General features: G+C 56.2%; 1 long non-coding RNA gene across 1 annotated transcript; it reads right to left on the reverse strand.

The window, feature by feature from the left end:
* Positions 1–1190: 1190 nt before the first annotated feature.
* LOC137862465 (uncharacterized) lies at positions 1191–6135 on the reverse strand. The gene is made up of 2 exons (XR_011100307.1): positions 6057–6135; positions 1191–1930 (listed from the first exon to the last, which is right to left on the reverse strand). It is a non-coding gene; the product is annotated as an uncharacterized lncRNA (long non-coding RNA).
* Between the last annotated feature and the right edge of the window lie 3246 nt (positions 6136–9381).

Consider the following 9381-nt stretch of genomic DNA (forward strand, 5'->3'; position numbering starts at 1 on the left):
ATGGGCGAGTTCCCTGCCGAAGGCTGAAGCCGTCTGGCCCCGATGGGGACACTTGAAGCCAAGTGCAGCAGGGTGGCAACTCCATCCTTTCGCCCCCACTGGAAGCACCCCTGGGTGGCTTGGGGTGCTGGCACCCAACAGGACACAGCGTTGGGGGGCTGCAGGAGGGTGCTCACAATATCTACAGCTCCAGTTCAGCCCCCAGCAGGGCTCATCCTCCTCCTACAGCCCGTGGAAGGTCCCCGGGCAGAGGGGAGGTGAGGGAGAATTCCTCTTCCTCTCTCCTCCTCCCTGCTTGGCCGGCATCCGCTGCTGCACCGAGATTAAAACAATCCCACCGTTATTTGTTTCATATTTAATAACCAATTGAGCAGCAGATCTCCCAGCAAGCCCCTGCTATCAATCAAACCCGCACAAAGTCCCCCTCCGAGCCCCTGTTTCCAAGAAGAAAGAAAACAAAATTGGACTAATTTATTATTCATTTGTTCATTAAGCCCGCATTAACCAGATATATTATCAAGGAAAACAGGATTTTGATCGGCCAACTCTCTGCTCATGAATATCCATCAGGAGTGGGGCAGTGCGGGGCTGGGCCGGCACCAGTTCCTCCGTGGGGATCGTCCCTTGCTCCCAGATGGGGACGAGCAGGGCCCAGATGCTGTCCAAGCAGGGGGGAAAAACGCTGGGATGCTGAGCAACTTGCCCAGCTCTAAGCCCCCGGCGAGGCACAGCGGTGGCAAGTGCCCACGTGGCCACCAGGAGCCACGTCCTGGCCCCACGGGTGCCAGCCTCAAGGATCGGGCACCCGTGGTGCCAGCGGCGCGGGCAGCACATCCAGCCGGACCTGGATCTGCACATATGGTGCAGCCGCACCAAAAAATAGGTTGGTTTAAAAAATGCATCACTTTGAAGTTATGTAAATGCAAAGCAGCGGCAAGCAGAGCACGCTGGCAAAAAGGTTCCCTCTTTTTTTTTTTTTTTCCTTTTTTTTTTTTTTTTTCCTTCTCTCTCTCTCCTCTTTGCCAGCTTCCTCCGGTTAAAATTGGGTTGCAATTCATTAATAAAGGAACAGTTGTATTGAATAAGCTCCCATGTTTAAATCAGGACAGAGAGGCGTAATTAACCCAGCTCCGGTCTGATGTGATGGGAGAGGAAAATGCGCCTCTGTTTTGGGCCCTTCTCTTAAAAGCCCGGCGCGTTCTCCCGGCCTCCTGGGAACTGAATCGAGCTTCTTATTTAAAAATGAAGCTTGCAGCCTGGCGGAGCAGGTTCATGTATATATATAAAAGCTGTCACGATGATATTTTATTCATACCCCTCTCCCCTTCCCTCTGCTTGGAAAATCCAGGAGCAGCCAGCAGGCAGCATGGAGAGAGAGAAAGCAAGAATCCCCTTTTAAAAATAAATTACACATGCAAGTCACATTAGTTGGAGCCACAGGATGAGCCAGATTCGCAAGGCGGGCAGGCGAGCGGCACCGCTGGCGCTCAGCATTTGTGCCAGCCCCAACTGGGCTCTGCAGTCTCCTCTCGTCCCCTGCTTGAGGCCAGGGGACGCGGCAGCTGGGGTGGCCACCACGTCCCCATCCCCTCCCCGAGGATTACAACGGAGCAGGACCGGAGCCGCGTTGAGCTGAGACCTCCCCGGGAGACATCCGCTGGTGCAGGGGGAATAAACAGCCAGGAGGGTCCCTGGGTGTGGGGTGGGGAGGGGGCTGCCCCTTCGTCGCTGCTTTTGGGGGGTGGCGTTGCCACCTGTCCCTGCTGCGGCTCTTCTTGGCGAGCGCGATGCCGTCCAGCCACCGCCGGGATGCTCAGCATCGGCGCGACGCTGTGCATGTTGATGCGGCATCCCTGCGGCTCGCCGGAGCCCTGCCCGTCTGTCTGTGCCCCCCTTCCTCTACCGCCGCTTCCTCACCTGTTTTTAAAACCTGAAAGGCAAAATTAAAAGGCAAAGCGCGTTTCGGTCGCGGCAGGGAAAAGCTGCCCACGAGGACTGTGCCGCTCCCCGGGCAGGCTCTGACCCCTTGGCCGCATCCTGCCCCTCGCTGCCTTTCCACATACTCCCCGAAGCGGTGTTTAGCTCGTTATTTACTTAATTAACCTATCAGAATAACGAACATGGCTCTGTTTGACCCCAGGATCAGGATGGGACCGTCCACAGCTGCAGCAGCATCACCACTGCCCCGTGGTGGAGCCGTGATGGCCCTGGTGGCACTGGGAGCAGCACGGGGCTGAGCGCCTGGGGGACGTGGCACACCCGTGCCACGCAGGAGCACCAACCTGATGGGGATGTGCACCCCTGGACAGGGATGAGCAGGAGCTGCCCTGCACAGGGAACACTCCAGGGGTGAATTACAAGGAGAAAACCTTCCAGAAATTCACTCTCCCTTTTAATTCCCCGTGATCATTGAGCATCCCAGCGTGCCCTACACCTTCAAGCGCACACAGTGCTGGCCAGCCACCTCCTGCCTGTCCTCCTTTGTCACCCCACATCACCACCCCAGCCACCGGGGACCTCCTTGGACACCTTCCCCGTGCTGCCCCTACATCCTGCACCCCTTCCCCATGGCGATTCAGCGGCTGCAAAAAAAAAAAAAGGTTGTTTGTTTCTTTTGGGGGAAGACTGTTCTCCATGCGCTCCTTGTATTTAGTGATTATTATGAGTTGTTTTGCTGTCGGTGAAAGCCTGCAATTATGTGCTTGCTCTCTTTTTTCCTGCCTGTCACCGCTTTTCCCCATAAACGCCTTGCCCACCATTTCAGCGCTTTGCACTGCGACGTGGGGCTGCACCAGCTTGGTGCTGGTCTGGCGCACGCTCAGCAATGACCCGGCTTCTTCCTCAACAAAAAGGCTACAAAAGTGGGAGAATCAAATACATTTATGATCAAGAAAGAAAAATCCTAAAAACTTCCATCTGAAAAGGCAGGTTAACGTGGTGACCTTGCTGGGGCCAGCTCCACAAAGCTGGCTTTCACCTTTGGTCCGTGAGCGCTGCTGTGGTGGGAAAACAAACAAACAAACAAAAAATATTGTTTTCATTAAAATCCTTGGGCTAAGTCTCCCCATTTTGAGATGAGCTACCATTTGGTCAAAAAAAAAATATAAAAAAAAAAGGCAGCTGATTGCTAAAACCACACTTAACGCATTGCCTCTGCTTAGGACTTTGTGCCACCCGTGTGGGATGTCCCCAGACAGAGCCGGTGTCCCTGCAGGACGTGGGGACAACGCAGATGGAGCAGCCCTGGCTCTGCCAGACCTCGCTTTCCTCCTCTCCCTGGAGAGCCCCCCCCGCATTCAGAGCCTGGCTGCAGCCCCCCTCCCCGTCTCTGGCTGCTCATCCAGCGCGGCTAATTTTAACCAGAGCTGCCCTTCCCCTGACATCCGTCTCCCTGTGGCATTGAAATTAAACGTAGGCTGTAATTTGGCATTTGAGAAGCGAAAGGGATGGTGGCCCTAAGGGAAAAGCTAACAGCTTGGCTGTTTGTGTTAAATAGCTGTCTGCAAGCTTCAAACCGCGGCGTGCACGGGAGCCGGCCGCCGGGCGGGCTGCCAGGAGCTGTGCTGCTTCCCCAGCCCGCCTGCCTCGCAGCAGGGTGCTGGGCAGGGGTCCGGACCCTGCATCTGCTTTTCTGCACCTTCCACAGCTTCTGCTCCCAGCTCCCAGCTCCAGAGAGGGCTGGCTGTGGGGATGGAGCCATGGCTTCAAAGCAGGAGCCCCCTTGGGGAGCTCCAAAACCCAGTACAGGGCAACGCAGCCAGACAGGGATGGCCCCGTTGCACCTTGCTACAGGGGTAGCCCAGCAGGTACACCTCTGGTCCCTGTTCACCTAGTGGGGACAGCCCTACAGGGTCATCCTCCATCTCACATCACCCACGTATTTTGTGCTGGCTGGGGAGGGACAAGCCTGGGGACACCGCACACAGGCACCCTGGGTGGCACCGGCCCTCGTGCCAAGCCCGGGCCAGCAGCAGGTGGCCGTGAAGGCTGAGCTGTAGCACAAAAACAAAGCCAGGGCAGGGACAAGCTGCCACCAAGGGATCAGCTTCCACCATCCCATACAGGTCCCCGCTCCCGACACCAGCAGCCCCACGTGCTTGCGACAGGAGGCAGGAGCTTGGCAGCTCCAGCGCCGGCTCCCCTCTCAATAAAACTTTGCTTTGGTCAAACAAAATGTTTTCCTTGGCCTGCAACAAAAAAATAAGCCTAATTTCAATCTTTTTTTTTAATCAAATAGATGTTGTTAATAAAAGGCAGACTTCGAAATAGTCCTTTCCATGCCTGCTTTGGGGCTAGTTTGCTTTAAACCAGTGAGATTTGCCAAGCCAGTGTGAATTTGCCTGGGTTTGCACTCCTCCCAGCCCTTTGTACGACTCGGCTCCATCCTCCCCTTTGTTTAGCATTTTAATTATTTTAATTACCTTGTTTGCCAGCTTATCGCGGCGCTCAAACCCATCTGCGTGCGCACACGCAGACACCCAGACTTTTATCTGCAGCCCTCTGCCAGTGCTATTTGCATTTTTTGCTCCGGCGTTTGGTGGAGGAAAGGAGAAATTAGCATTTTTTCCCCTCACCAACAATACCTCGTCTTGCAGGGTCGCTTTATTCTTCCCAGAAGAATGGGGCTAATTTATCTTTCTCTCCCCCCCCCCCCCATATCCATTTCAAATGAGGGATTAGAAAATAAACACAAAGCCCGGCCTGGGGGATGCTGCGCCCTGCCCTGCCGTGGGGTTTTCCCTCCGGGGGATGCCGGAGGAGAGCGTGGTCCCAGCCCCGGGAGCACCCAGCAGGGCTCCACGCACGAGGTGTCTTTGGAAACATCCTCATCAGCTCCGCTCCACACGCAGCCCCGTGCCCTGCTTTCCCTTGCTGCGGCAAAATCAAAATGCAATAAAATAATAAAATAACAGGTATGGTTCGGGGAGCGGCTGGAAGCAGCACCGGGAGGTCTGCGCCTCTTGGTGGCTTTGGCTCTGAGCTCTGCTGGCTGCAGGCAGCCTCCGGCTCTTGGTGTTCCCTCATCCTCAAGGACAGCCGGGTGATGGTGCCACCTGCTGAAAAGCCACCTTGGCCCTGTAAAGCCCCGAGGACAAATATCTGGGTGCCCAAGGCACTGGTGCCACTGATATCGTGGCACTTGGGGCTTGCCATCTGGGCTCAGTCACCCAGAGAGCACGGGGGCGGAATGACAAGGTTTGATAGGGTGCCCCAGGGACAGGACCCTTGTCCCCATGTCCCCAGGAACATGAGTGTCCCCTTGCCAGCCCTCCCTGCTCGACACCATCACCTCCACCTGGGCACGCTGTCATACACATGGCACGCTTCAACGGGTGTGCTCCTGATCCATGCCATTGCGGGGAGCATTGGGAATTCAATTCCAGATAAGGACAAATCCCCCCAAAGCCACCTTTTAATGAGCCCAACCTGGGCTTCTCCTGCAGCTAGTGAAATCCTTTAACACCCAGATAAGGCAAGTTTCATCATCCAAGCCACCTACACCCGCTAAATGGACACCGAAGTGTCCATCAGGTAGGCAGGGAAGTGCTGCCTCTCCCAGGTACAGCCCAGTCCTCCGAGCTGTGGGCACCAAGAGTTGGAAGAGGAAGGAGTTAGAAATAAAACCCCTTTTAAAGGAGCATTGACACTGGGACACCGTCCCACCAAACAGACAGCAGGAGCGTTCCTCCCTGGGCGCAAAGCCAGCTTGTCCTCAGCTGGCACTGGGAATGCTACGAGAGCTCTGGGGGCAACAGGGCTCCAAGCCCCAAAATGGGAGCACTCAAAGTGCTGGGACCAACAGGGACAAGAAGTACAACATCCCCGTGTTCCCCAGGGCTGACTATCCACCAGGAGCAACCTTTGCCAGATCCTAAGGAGCACAAAACCCCAGCCAAGCCCTACATCACCATTTCCATCCCTTCCACGCCCTCCTCTTCCTCCCTGTACCCCACATTCAGCCCCAGCAGGGAGGCTGGGGAAGCCATGGTCCCTGCCACCCCCCACGTGCCAGGCTGGTGCTCGCTGGGCACCCCGCACACGGCAGCCCCGCGCACCAGGAGCGGGATGGATGATGTAGCACCCTGCCAGAACAGAGGAAACCAGGCAAAACCTCTCCATCCATCAGGGCCCCCACTTTCTGCCAAGCACATTAGGGGATAATTAAGTAAAAATAGGCCTTCCGACCAGTGTAGCTCATTAAGGGCTAATTAAGTTAATTAGTGCCAGGTGTGGATTGCAGCGCTTGTGTGCGTGGCTGTTGTTTGCTGTAATTGCATTTGCTCAGCAGCTTCCTCTGCCAGGCTGGAGTGCGGCCAGCAGGGAAGGTGTTGGGTGCCCACGAGCTAACGAGCACCTACCAGCAGCACCCAAAGGTGGCCAATTAACCCTCCCCTCCCCTCCCCGCAGCCCCCAGCGTAGGTCTCCCACCCCAAAATCAAGGCTTGGCTGGGGGGGGCAGCCCTGCTGGTGCGGTTCCACCTGCAGGGAGGGATGAGGACACTTTTCACGTCACCAGAAGCAGTGGACAGCAGGTCACCGGGATCTGTGGAGGCATTTGAAGGGAGATAGGGGCAGGGAAGAAGCAGTGGAGACAGCTGAGCTCGTGTTGGTGCCAGCAAAAGAAAGAGGGAAGGCAGGAGGAGGGGGAAGGAGGGAGAGAAGAAAGCAGGAGCCGGCGAGAAGAGGCTCTGATCACTGCTCCCAGCACCAGGGAGCAATTAGAGCTGCTCCGCCTGTGCCCGCAGAGATGCTGCAGGGATGAAGATGTGACAAAGAGCAGGCAATTTTTTCGCGGAGGTCATCCTTGCTAATGAACGGAGAGCATCCCTTGCCACACGCTCCTGCTCCTTCCAGTGTCTGGGCGCTTTCTGTCCTCCCCCAGGCGCAGCAGCCCCCACTCAGCCCTGAGCCCGCGGAGAGGCAGGACTCAGAAATAACCCCGTGAAATATGGCCCGGGAGGGGATGCTCGGGCATCTGATTTTGGCAACGTGCCCCAGCCCCACCATGAATCGGTGCCAGCAAGGCAGGAGCTGTGCAGAGCCCATCCCTAACCCAATGCTGAGCATCACAGCGTCCCCCCCGGGGGCTGTCTGTGTGTTCAGGCCGGTGCAAAGTCCCCGCTGCCTCCACTGCCCTGCCAAGCAGGAAGGGGAAAAGTGGGCTGGAGGGGAGGCAGGTCAGGAGCATCCCCGCAGCTACCTCGCTGTGCAGAGATAATTGCCTGCGGGTGACAGCTGAGGTCAGGCAGCAGTGGTCTGTCCCCATTTCCAGCCTCCCCACAGCCCTCCCCAGCACTGGGGTGGAAACAGGGCAGGAGCAGCCCCGAGGAGCCCTGCACAGGGGGGATGCGGAGCGGGGCGCACCCAGGGTGGTGGGGCCTGGGGTGGGCTCAGCAGCAGAGCAGGTGCCTGGGCAGGGGCTCCCTGGGTGAAAAGCCTGGTCTGGCTAGTGCAGAGGGGCCAGAGCAGGTGCTGGCATGGGGCACAGGGAACAGGGCATTTTGCAAGGCTCCATCTACCTCCAAATCTTTCCCTTGTTTGACCCCAGCATACCCATTTTATAGGAGGGTTGGGAAAAGATAAAGGGAAAGCAGACAGCGTGCTGACTGAACAGGGCGTCTTTGCTCTAAAGTGCAAGCTAAAGCTACTGAGCATCAACAGGGCCAACAAAACCCTCTTCATTACTGGGGTTGAGCTATAATTTCCCTGATATCCCCAAATGTGCATTCCCTCTAGGCACACGGGGCCCGGGCATCCATCCTCTGCACCCCCCTGCCTTCAGCCCACCTGCAGCCTCATCAAATGACCCGACACAGTGGTTTGTACCCCTGGTAATAGGTGGGGAGGGTTGGAGGAGGAGGTGGGTAAAAAGCTGCAACCCCTGGAGCTTCTGGAGAGCCCCCAGAAGCAGGGGTAGGGCAGGCGAGGGAGCCAGCAGCTTGCGCTGAGCATCTTCAACCATGGAGCCTGGTGCAGATGCTGGCAGGATTGTTGCAGCTGCTATCTGGGCTCCCTGTCTCGTCCCTCTCCCCTTCTCCTTTTGCATAATGGATAGGCTGTGAGTAATGGGAAATGGCAGGCCAGCCGCGTTCACTGGCAGCCCCTTAATGAAGAATATGGAAATCTCATCAGTCCAATCAGGCCAGCAAATGAAACCGCTTTCCCCCGCCGATGTGAGCAGAAGGCTAACGACCCGCGCTTGCCGGCTCCATCCCTCTCCCAGGAAGCCCCCCCCCTGCCTTCCCCTTCCCCTGGTGACAAGCGAGCTGTGAACTTAATCTTTATTGCAAGCAGAGCCCCATCTCTTTTCCTTGCTGCCCTTTTGCAGAGCTGTGCCACTTCCTGAGCCTTCGTCCTGCTCTTTCGCTTTCCTCCCGTGGTGAGCTTTTGCCGAGCTCCATGGGCTGTGTCTTCCTCTGCAGGCACACCTGCAATGAGCTGCAGCAGAGGGAAGCCACCGTTTGCTCCCTTGTCCATCACTGGCACCATTTGCTGGAGACATGGCTTTTGTCTCCTCCTCACCATAAGGACTTCTATGCTCTTTTGGTGCTGAGCAACCTGGAAATGCCTCCAGATCACATCCTGTGGCTTTTGCAGTTGCTCTGGGCTTCCAGGTTGCTGTCTCCGTGCAGGCAGTTTCATACACAGAACTGTGAAATGCTGTCCTTCAACATGCCCACCGTGCGGGTCTGCGAAAGGCTCTCCTTCAACGTGCCCATCGTGGTGCTTCTGTATCTTGGGTGGAAGTTTACCTGGGGATACCCGGCCCTATTAGTAGTGGGATGTGAGCCATAGCCGGTACCGGGATCTCAGTTCATCCCAGGATGTGCAGAAGGATGTGGCTTTGGATAAGGACCTGAGACATCCAGGCTCAGCTCTGCTTCAAACTCCTTGCACAGACCATTGCCCCAAAATCCACACCAAGACTTCACAGCTGGACTTTCTGGGTCCAAAACAAGGGTGTCTACAATGCACCTTGCACAAGCAGGTCCTCACCTCCATGGCAGTATCTTCACTCTGGTGCAGTGCTTCGGGTAGGGGAGTGCCCACAGGCCAGCAGCTTTGTGCCTGCTCCATGGGCAAAGGCAGGAGCTGGCAGAAGAGCAGCCTCGTGCTGGTTTAGGGGAATGTTTAATTGCTGGCTTTCACAGCCAGTGCAGAGCTCCTAAACTGATGATGTGCTTCAGCTGTGAACTTGCCCAGAAGCACTGAGGTGGGTAAGTGTTTTAATAAAATCCACCCAGGGCATTTATCTCCACATAAATATATACATAGCGTACGCGCTTTGTACAGCAGAGGATGCTAGCTCGAGGCTGGAGGAAACCATTTGTTTCCGTGAGTTATAAGATCGTATCTGCAAACACCCCTAACAAGCAAAGA

Source organism: Anas acuta, chromosome 11 (assembly GCF_963932015.1).
Source record: "Anas acuta chromosome 11, bAnaAcu1.1, whole genome shotgun sequence".
NCBI lineage: Eukaryota > Metazoa > Chordata > Aves > Anseriformes > Anatidae > Anas > Anas acuta.